A 9,245-nucleotide genomic window follows, 5' to 3' on the forward strand; every position below is an offset into this window, starting at 1 on the left:
CTCGGTAATCTTGTGTTAGAATTTTACTATCTCATTTCAATCCAGATTCTGTGGTGGAAGCTCTTACAAATTTACTGCCACATAATTCACTTTTATTCAATATTTTGTCTAAATATGGTTATACCCATTTTTAGCTAAACTGTGTATGAATTAGTACTGAATCATGCCCAAGACCAGATGGAGCTTGCTTTTTCTGAGGAAGACAAAGCGTTAGGTTTGCTTGTCTTAGTTATGAAAAATGCCAGCTTGAGTAATTACCTGGCTGCTGTCCTAATTGTCTTAATCTGTGAATCAGAGGGGCCATATGGCCCACCTGATCAATTATATAGGTATTGATTAAGTTGGGGAGGAAAGAAATATCCAGAGAGGCACAGTTAGTCACTCAATCTGCCATTTATGTCAGGAGCGACTTAGTTGCTCTATAAAGATTTGCAGATGCGGCTGCTGAGGGCAGTGAGCAGCACGGATGCTTGGAACTGGTCTTGAAAAGGCATCTGAGTGTAGGGAGGAAAAATGTTTGTGGAGCCTACATCATCTGTGGTAAAAAATCAGAGGCAACATGGAGTCCTGTGTATAGGAAAAAAAAAACCCTCATTAAAAATAATGATGATCTTTGAGGTTTAAAATGAAAAAGGATGGAAATATTGCTTGCCAAAGGTATTCCTTTCTTTTAAAAGCTACTCCCCCCTCCATATGGCTTGCTTGCTTTAACCTGATGATTTCCACCATGACTCTATTGTACTATCTGTTTTCAAAAGCTTCCCTGGAGCGATAGGAACAAAAACCTCTCTTCTTTGGGGGAACAGAAATACTTTTCAGACATTTGTTCATGATTTTACTTAAAAACTTAGGTTTCAAGAAATAAGGGTGTGGAGTAGGTTGCAAAGTGAAGCCTCCAAGTCAAACTGTTTTATTTGGCTTTTGTGGGATTTTAAGAAGTGAGACAGTTCACAGAAAAACTTGGGCTTCTCCATGGTAACAATCAGCTGGAGTTGAGTGGCAACTGTCAAACTGAGATGGGGCATAAATATTCACCCTCCCCATTTCTTCATCATGTGCCTGTCCCTGTATCTGCACCCTGATCCCAACAACCACTCCTGACACTCTGGAGAAACAGAGGCACGGAGTAACTGTAAGAGGAAAATGAAATTTACCTCCACTTGGGACTCATTATGAATGTAAATGGGATAGACCTTGAAATGGGAAAACGCTTTTTAAAGGAATAAAATTCATTTCTCAGAATGCACCATTTTGTGGGGGAGAGCAAAGTGAGGAGAGACAGAAAAGAAGAGGAAGGAACGGCAAGAAGGCATGGCTCTCTGAACCCCTCTGGCAGCAGAGAGCAGAATGAAATCCCTCAGTCAGTTCTTCATGTGATGTTGCCTACCACAACGCAATTCCCTGGGCTCCAGGTTCCTGTCAGGGAGAGTAATGTCGTGGAAGAAGACAGTGTCGCAGAGGCTGACTCTGTGATATGTGTGTGCCCTCTCCTCTAAATTCTACAAACTGTTTCTTTAGATTAAGTCATTCTAGCTTTGGACCTGAACCACCATGGATCTGTTTTTACCAAGTCACTCTCTGTGCTGCTCACAGATCTGTAAGACAGGTGCTATAGGGCATGGTGCACAGGGCTGGATTCAGGATCAGGATACCACTGGGAATTTCAATTAAAACATCCCTCTCTAGATTTAGTATTGCAAATATGTATGTTTTCTCTAAGAATTTGTTTTTCCTATAATATTACAAGAATTATAAATGCTACCCAACATTGATTACTTGTACTAGTGGATAAAAGATCAGAGTCAAATCTATGACCTGCCTCTAGCAAGCATATGATGCATAAAGAAGTAGAATGCATATTTCACTCTGGTTTGTTTATTCTGGATTTCCCAGCCCTTAATTTTTCTTTATTTTTTTTCTTTAAACATTTTTTTTAGTTGTTGATAGACCTTAATTTTATTTATATGTGGTGCTGAGAATTGAACCCAGTGCCTCACACATGCCAGGCAAGTACACAACCGCTGAGCCCCAGCCCCAGCCCCTTTATGTTTTTTCTTAACTATTAATTTTAAGTGCTTTGTAAAATGTCTTATCGTTACCAGGTATTACACAAATACAGAATGAATGACCAAAGTGGGCATTTCAGATGTGGGCAAAGATCATCTTTAAATTAGCCTTGGTAAAATAAAATGGAACCATGAGACTCCATGCTTATGGGTACCAGTTGGTTACAAAATATTAGAACATTTTATTTAACCCCATGATGTTTGCCTGTTTAAGAGTCAACATAGTTTTATCTTTGTTCATTCTTCCCATGTCCTCAGTGATCCTAGTTCCATGGTAATTGATGATTTGCTTGAATAAGAGGGCTGTGATCTTCTAATTGGTTCTCTCACCACCACTGTTTCTTGGTTGGTGTCTGAGCTGGCTTATCTAAGGGGTTCCTTCTCCACTCCTGTTCCAGGACCCTAACTACATGCAGGTCCTGGTCACTCTTCATAGCAATATGCTGTGACCTCACTCTCACCACATAAGATCCATCTAGGATTTTAAGTATTTGAGGAAGAAGTGACTCCAGTTTCAGTTTTTCATGTTACCCTTTTCAATAACTTTTCCTGTTACAATCCAAGATTCGTATCGAGGACCCATTGGAATTTTTTCCTCTCATTAGTTTTTCAAGTGAAAATTTTGCAACCACAACTTTTTTTTTCTCTTTCAGTATATTTCTGTACTGTTGAGGTGTCATAGTTGGGAAAGAAAAGAGGAGTAAAGATGTTGAGGGTGTCTCTATGTGTACCACACAATAGAAAATACAAAATTTAGGGGTATGGTATCGACAAACATTCCTGAGCAGCATGGAAAGAAATAGTAAGAAGAGAGACACTGTGTCCTATCATTTGCTGCCCTAGACAACATGTGGTGTGCTGACTGAGAACAATTTTTTGTTGGTTTGGAAGTTAATGAGGGTTTTTGATGTAGCAATGTCTTTGGTCCTGAACCACTATGGATCTGTAGCTAAGAGCACGTGGTGAGTCCAGTTGGGAGAAGATGCTGTACAGTTTATGTACCAGTTTATGTAACACATGGAACTTCTGATCTGGTTGGAAGAAAAGATTGGCATAGATAGGTAATCCAACTAGAGAAGAATTCAAAAGTTTGATAAATTATTAAGTTATGATTTTAAAAATAACTATAACTAATAGGTATACCCAAGGTTCTGAATTTAATCCATAGTCAATGAGTGGAAGACTTTCTGGAAGTGCACTGGTTGTGTTTGTTTCTGGAATTCCTCCCTAAGCAGTAGCAAAAATGATTATATTTGCTGTCTCATGGATTTCTTGACTTTTGCCATCGTATGTCATGTTTTTTACAAGGTTTTATTTGAATTTTTCTGCTATTTTATAAAATATCAATGTTTCTTGTCTCCTTAAGAGTTTTTTTTTGGAGGGGGGGGTAGGGGTACCAGGGATTGAACTCAGGGGCATTGAACTACTGAGCCACATCCCCAGCCCTATTTTGTATTAGAGACAGGGTCTCACTGAGTTGCTGAGTGCCTGGCTTTTGCTGAGGCCGGCTTTGAACTCTCGATTCTCCTGCTTCAGCCTCCTGAGCCACTGGGATTACAAGCATGGGCTGCCACACTCATCCCCTAAAGAGTTTTAAGGTCACCTGCCTCTTAAATTTCATTAGCTTTAGTGTTGTATGGTTAAATCCATTAGATACTGGGTGTGGTCTAGGTAATACCATTGTATCAAGTATGAATTTTCATAGTTTCAACATATAACTCAGGTGAATTTAAACTTGGCAATTCAAGAGACTTGGTAACTTACTACTTAATACTCTAGTTTTCTTTAGGTTAACACATACCTAGTTATTTATCATGTTCTCTGTTTTATTCCTCCATCTTCCTCAGAGGTTAAGGGTTATCTCTCCTGTCATTGATGAAATAGTGTCTGGTGTGTGTTTCATCTTCTGTCTTTGCTGGTCTCTGATGAGATCTAGCTGGCTCTGCTAGTCTTTGGAATCTGCTGTACTTCCATTGTCCACTGATGAGGCATGTCCCCCATGGTTTCTGATCACCAAGTTTTTTACTCTGCATCTTCTGTTCCTGTGTTGCAAGATCCAGTGGGACTCACCACTTGCTCTTAGCTAACCTTTGTGTTTCTCTTAATAAGCATGGGAAATATATAGCTGTTCTTCCATGCTACACTAGGGTCATGAGAGATTGGAAGTAGGGTGCATGGAGGGTGGGTCAGGCAATTTCAGACTGTTATTTATCAACATTTACCTGTATGAACTATTATACTATTCTGGCTACCTTTTGAAAAAATTTATTGTCTAAATTCCAATTTTGATCTTGGGAACTAATATCCCTCAATCTCATATCTCTATCTTATCAAGTGAGGGCAGCTCCACCAATTCCCCGAGGTTTTGGACTCCTGGAGAGGGTCACTGTGAGAATCCCTTTCTTAAAAATCCTATGCCATCTTCACTCTCTGAATATTCTCCAACTCCCCATTCCAGAAAAGGTTCTTATCTCCTCTCTGTGGGGGTGGACAAATGCTCATATTCCATCACATGCTTTTCTTTTTCTATGGTTTATGTTACAAACTCTATGTGCATAGTGCCCAGGATGATTTACCTTTGAAAAAAACATATATTTTATGTATTTTAAAATCTATTTCCCTTTCTTCTCTTTTATCTTTCAAGGCTATTGTATCTTTCCCTCTCAAAAGCCTAATTTTGAATTTTGACTTACTGAATTCTGCTTGCTGGGTTCTTTAGTGTTTTCTTTTTTCTAGGACAAAAGTCTTAGCCTAAAGATCTATACATCTATTTTTAATAGTGAAGATGTTTTAGGGTAAAAAGAAAATTCCCAAGAAGAAAGAATACATCTGGCAATATTTAAAAATATTCTACAACTACTTATATGATAAGAACTGAAATGTTGCAGGTGGCCTACTATACAATTTACCTTTGGAGGAAAACTAGAAAGAAGCTAGGCGTATTTTTCAAGATGTTAAGTTCAAATAGCCTGGAAATCTACCATAAGAGGAAAGTTTTTCTCTCCATCCTTTTTTGTTTTTGAAAGTATTCCATGGCACTGCCTTCTTTTCCACACCCTTTCATAACCTGGGAAGGCTGTTTGGCAAAATCCCACACAGAAAGCAATGCTCACTGCCATCTAATGACACAGACCAGCTTTTTGGGGAAGAAGAGAGAGCCCTCTGGCTAAAAACATCAAGTCTGGAACCCTAAAGCTCTGCAAGAGAAACTATGGGAAATGTGGTTCCCTAGGTTGGGGAAGGGAATGGATGACTGAAATGTCCTTTTCCCAGCTTGTTAATTTCTATGACTTGAGGAAAACGGATTTCAAAAGAAAGAGAGGAAGCCTGGTTTTCAGACAACAAAGTGAAGATGCATTATTCTAACATTTTGAAAAGTGTTTTAATGAAGTTTTGATGAGTATTTGCTAATAATAAAATATCACATTAAAAAGATGTTTGCTTACATTAAATTAATGCTTAAATATGGGCACACATTAAAACATCCCTGATCTCTACATTCATGACAGTGAATGTGTGTTTCTTTTATACTGTTCACAGAATGCTTATGACAAATGCAGTGCAAATGGAGATGATTTTTCCAACATGGGCTGTTTAAACTAACCTCGTTATGTTGAATGTCACCACACCAAATGTATTACATGCCCAATAGATTAATGAATCATGACTGATCATGTATGTATTAAATGTATATGTATACATAATATATGTGAATATATATATAATTTTTAAAAATTAAAAAAATATTTTTACCTTCTAGAGAGTAAAAGAGAAAGCAAAGTACCACAGTAATTAATCTCTCTAGCCATAATTTTCCACCATGGAGTAGTGGTTAAAATCATGGTACTGGAGCTGGAATGCCTGGGTAAAAGCCACTTACTAGCTGTGTGACCTTGGGGAATTTTGTGTAGCAGTAGCCTCATCTCCAAGATGGGAGCAATAACTGTACCTGCCCTCTGGGATGGTTATAGAGATTGAATGAGTTAAGACATGGCACCCTATAAAGTGCAAATAAATGTGAACCCTCATTATAATTAGTAGTATGTTCAAGGCTCCATGCTAGGGGCTCTGAGGGATAAAAGTAAAAAAGATACAGTCCCTACCTTTATATAGTTTACTATCTAATTAGGAACCTATGCTACATTCCCATGTTAAATTAAATATTAATACCTGGGAAGAAAAACTAACCACTTAGTTCAGCAGCACAGACCAGACTTTTAAATACAAAAGTCATAGGGACTGGGTGACCTGGACAAGAGAAGTATTTTTATAAAAGATGTTAGTCTTATACTTATTTCCTTTCACTGGACGCTGATCTCTTTGAAATGATGAAGGCTCACGGCAGATTACATATTAAATGCTGTTTGTAATGGGCTAGCCATGGGTGAACATTAAATGACACAGGTGCTGCCGCTGAATTAAGGTTCTTGACAAGATATGGGTTGAGCTGAGAGCACTCAGAGAAGTGGGCCAACCAGTCAATGCCATTTATGGAGGGATAGTAGATGCTTCAGCCATTTTTTGGATTTTTCTGAGATTTATGGAGAATTCCAGACTATGAGTCTCCAGTGTAAGAGGTAATTGTTACCTCTTACTTCAACAAATAGTACAAATAGTGCCTGTCTAACTGCTGAATAAATGGTACAGCGAACAAGTTCTCCATTAGAGAGAATGGTCTGGGGTGAATATGAAAAGCCTTGGAAAAAGTGGTTAAGAAAGGGTCTTCAATAGGAATGTAAGGTGACCCTTGGATTACTAGATCCTTTCAAGTTAAATATTAGTTCTCCCAAACTTAATTTTTAAATTTGTCATTCTAGATTTTCACCTATAGGCTATCCTTAAATGGTACTCTGTAACCAAAGATAATCTTCTGACTAACATGTGAGTTCAATAGGTTTCCATGGGTTGATATGAGAATATAGACTTCATTTATAACATTGCGCTTGTGGGGAAAAGGATGTATGCTGAATTTCAGACAATTGATTTACAAACCCATTTTTGAAGACTCTTGCTTTAATTGGTTCTTTCACTCAACAATTATTTAATACCTGCAGACACTTTTTTTTTAAGGCACTGAGGGTATATCAATAGCAAAACAAAGATCGCTGGTCTCAAGGAGTTGAAATTTTGGAGAGAGGATAAACAAGAAGTATAAAAAACCAATTGGTATAGTGTGTTGGATGATAATAAATGCTATGGAATAAAGAGAAATAGAGCAGAGTAAAGGAGATGGGGCAGGTGGTAATTTTAAGCAGGATGGCCACTGAGAAGGTGAAATTTAAGGCAATTATGAAGGGAGCTGGCCAAGATTACTAGCCACATTTGAATGAAGAACATTTAAAGCAGAAGGAAGAGCCAGTGTGCTTCTCTAATGTTCACACTTCAACATGTAGGGAAGCAGGACTCATCACTTATCTATTGAGTTTGAAGAAAAGCAAGGAGACTAGTGTAGTTGGAAGGGGCTGGAGAGAGGAGATCAGAGAGGCAACTTGTGTAGTGCTGGTGAGGGGACCTGTCAGAGCATGTAGAACCTTGCAGGCTATTGCATGGCTTTGGAGAAAGCTAGATATCACTTGTATTGGGCTGCCTTAAAGCAGGGTTGCCTATATCAAAATAATTCCTCTTCTTTCCTGTCTTCTATTCTTAAAACGTTAATGTACATAAAAATCACCTGTGTCCTATTAAAATTCACATTTTGATTTAATAGGAATGGGGTAGGGCCATTTCAAGGATGAGAGTCTGCATCCTTGAAAAGCTTCCAGATGAAGCCAGGCTGCTGGTCCATAAAAATACTTTGAATAATGAACATAAAGTCCTGGGAACTCTGAACTCCCAGAGTACTAACTCTCCATTAGCTGGCTGCAAGGACTTTTTTTTTCCCCTTTGAACCTGAAAGGATCATCTCACAAGGTTTCTGTCCATACTTTGATACTGGCCACAGGTGCCCTCACTATTCACCGCCCTATCACCTGGCTAGTCAAAGCACAGTTTAGGGCTGCCTTTGAAACATAAGGCAGGTTGTTTGGCTGCTTTCATGCAGGGTATTAACAGTTTCTAGGGCCTTTACCCTGCTACATGAAGGCTCTGCTTCTGAACCTCAATCTAGAAAACCCTACTCTGCTTCTTGAATGATCATCTCACTCGAGCTACATTTGTGTCTCACTCCAATTACTGCAGGAGTTCTGACTCCTGGCCTTCTGTTTTGATCCCATACCTTGAGTGATATCCCTGCTCTACAAACTAGGCCTGAGGTACCTGTGTAGGACTTGGGAAATGTCCTCTGGGAGAAAACGGTGCTCCACTGGTACCTCTTTGTTAACAGAGTAGGCTGATTTTCCTAAGAGCCAGTAAAGTAATTTAGACCTGCAATGTCTAGCCATCTGTAAATAAAAAGTATAGGATATGGACTCACTCTCTGTCCCTTACTGTATAATCTCAGGGATGCTTGTTGGCATCCCTGAACTAGAGTTTTCTCATCAGGAAAACGGGAATAACAATACTTCTCTCATAAATGGAGATAATGTATCCAAGGTATTTGGTCAACCGCCTGGCACATATGACAATCAGAAATACTAGTTGCTATTACTTTTCTAAACCACTTGCTATTGAAGCCTGAATTAGGCAGTCAGTGTAGGTAAATCGAGTCAGGTTGGATCTAGGAGGCCAATTTTGAGCAAGTCTGGGAAGGTGGAGACTGTCCCCTGAGGGATCTTATCAAGAACCTTCTCCTACTCCAACCAGTTGCCAAGGTAACCTGTCCCAGGAATTTCAGCTCCCTACAGAGAGCTATAAGGTTATTAATGTGTCCTTGTCTACTCCATCCTGCCCTTCCCCTCTCAGCCCACCTATTTCCCATCTTTTGGCCATCTCACCCCTAGTAATGTATGCAAGAAGGATAAAGATAAGGGGGACATATAAAAAGGGCAGAGCACCTCACCACTTGGTTTACCAGGATACCATCTATGGCCCCCTTCTCCCTCGCAGGAGAAGTCTATGTTACCCCTTTTTAAATAAATCCTGTTTCATATGCTTGCCTCGTGCTTCTCTAATGTTCAAATTCAACATGTGGGGAAGCAGTACTCATCACTGATGACTGGCGGTATCACTATCATTGTCACCCACCTTGAGTTCCCAGGAGTTATCAGAGTAACTCTCTCAGGAGAGGTGTACATGATGAGA

This window comes from Ictidomys tridecemlineatus, chromosome 7 (assembly GCF_052094955.1).
Source record: "Ictidomys tridecemlineatus isolate mIctTri1 chromosome 7, mIctTri1.hap1, whole genome shotgun sequence".
NCBI classification, from domain to species: Eukaryota; Metazoa; Chordata; class Mammalia; order Rodentia; family Sciuridae; genus Ictidomys; species Ictidomys tridecemlineatus.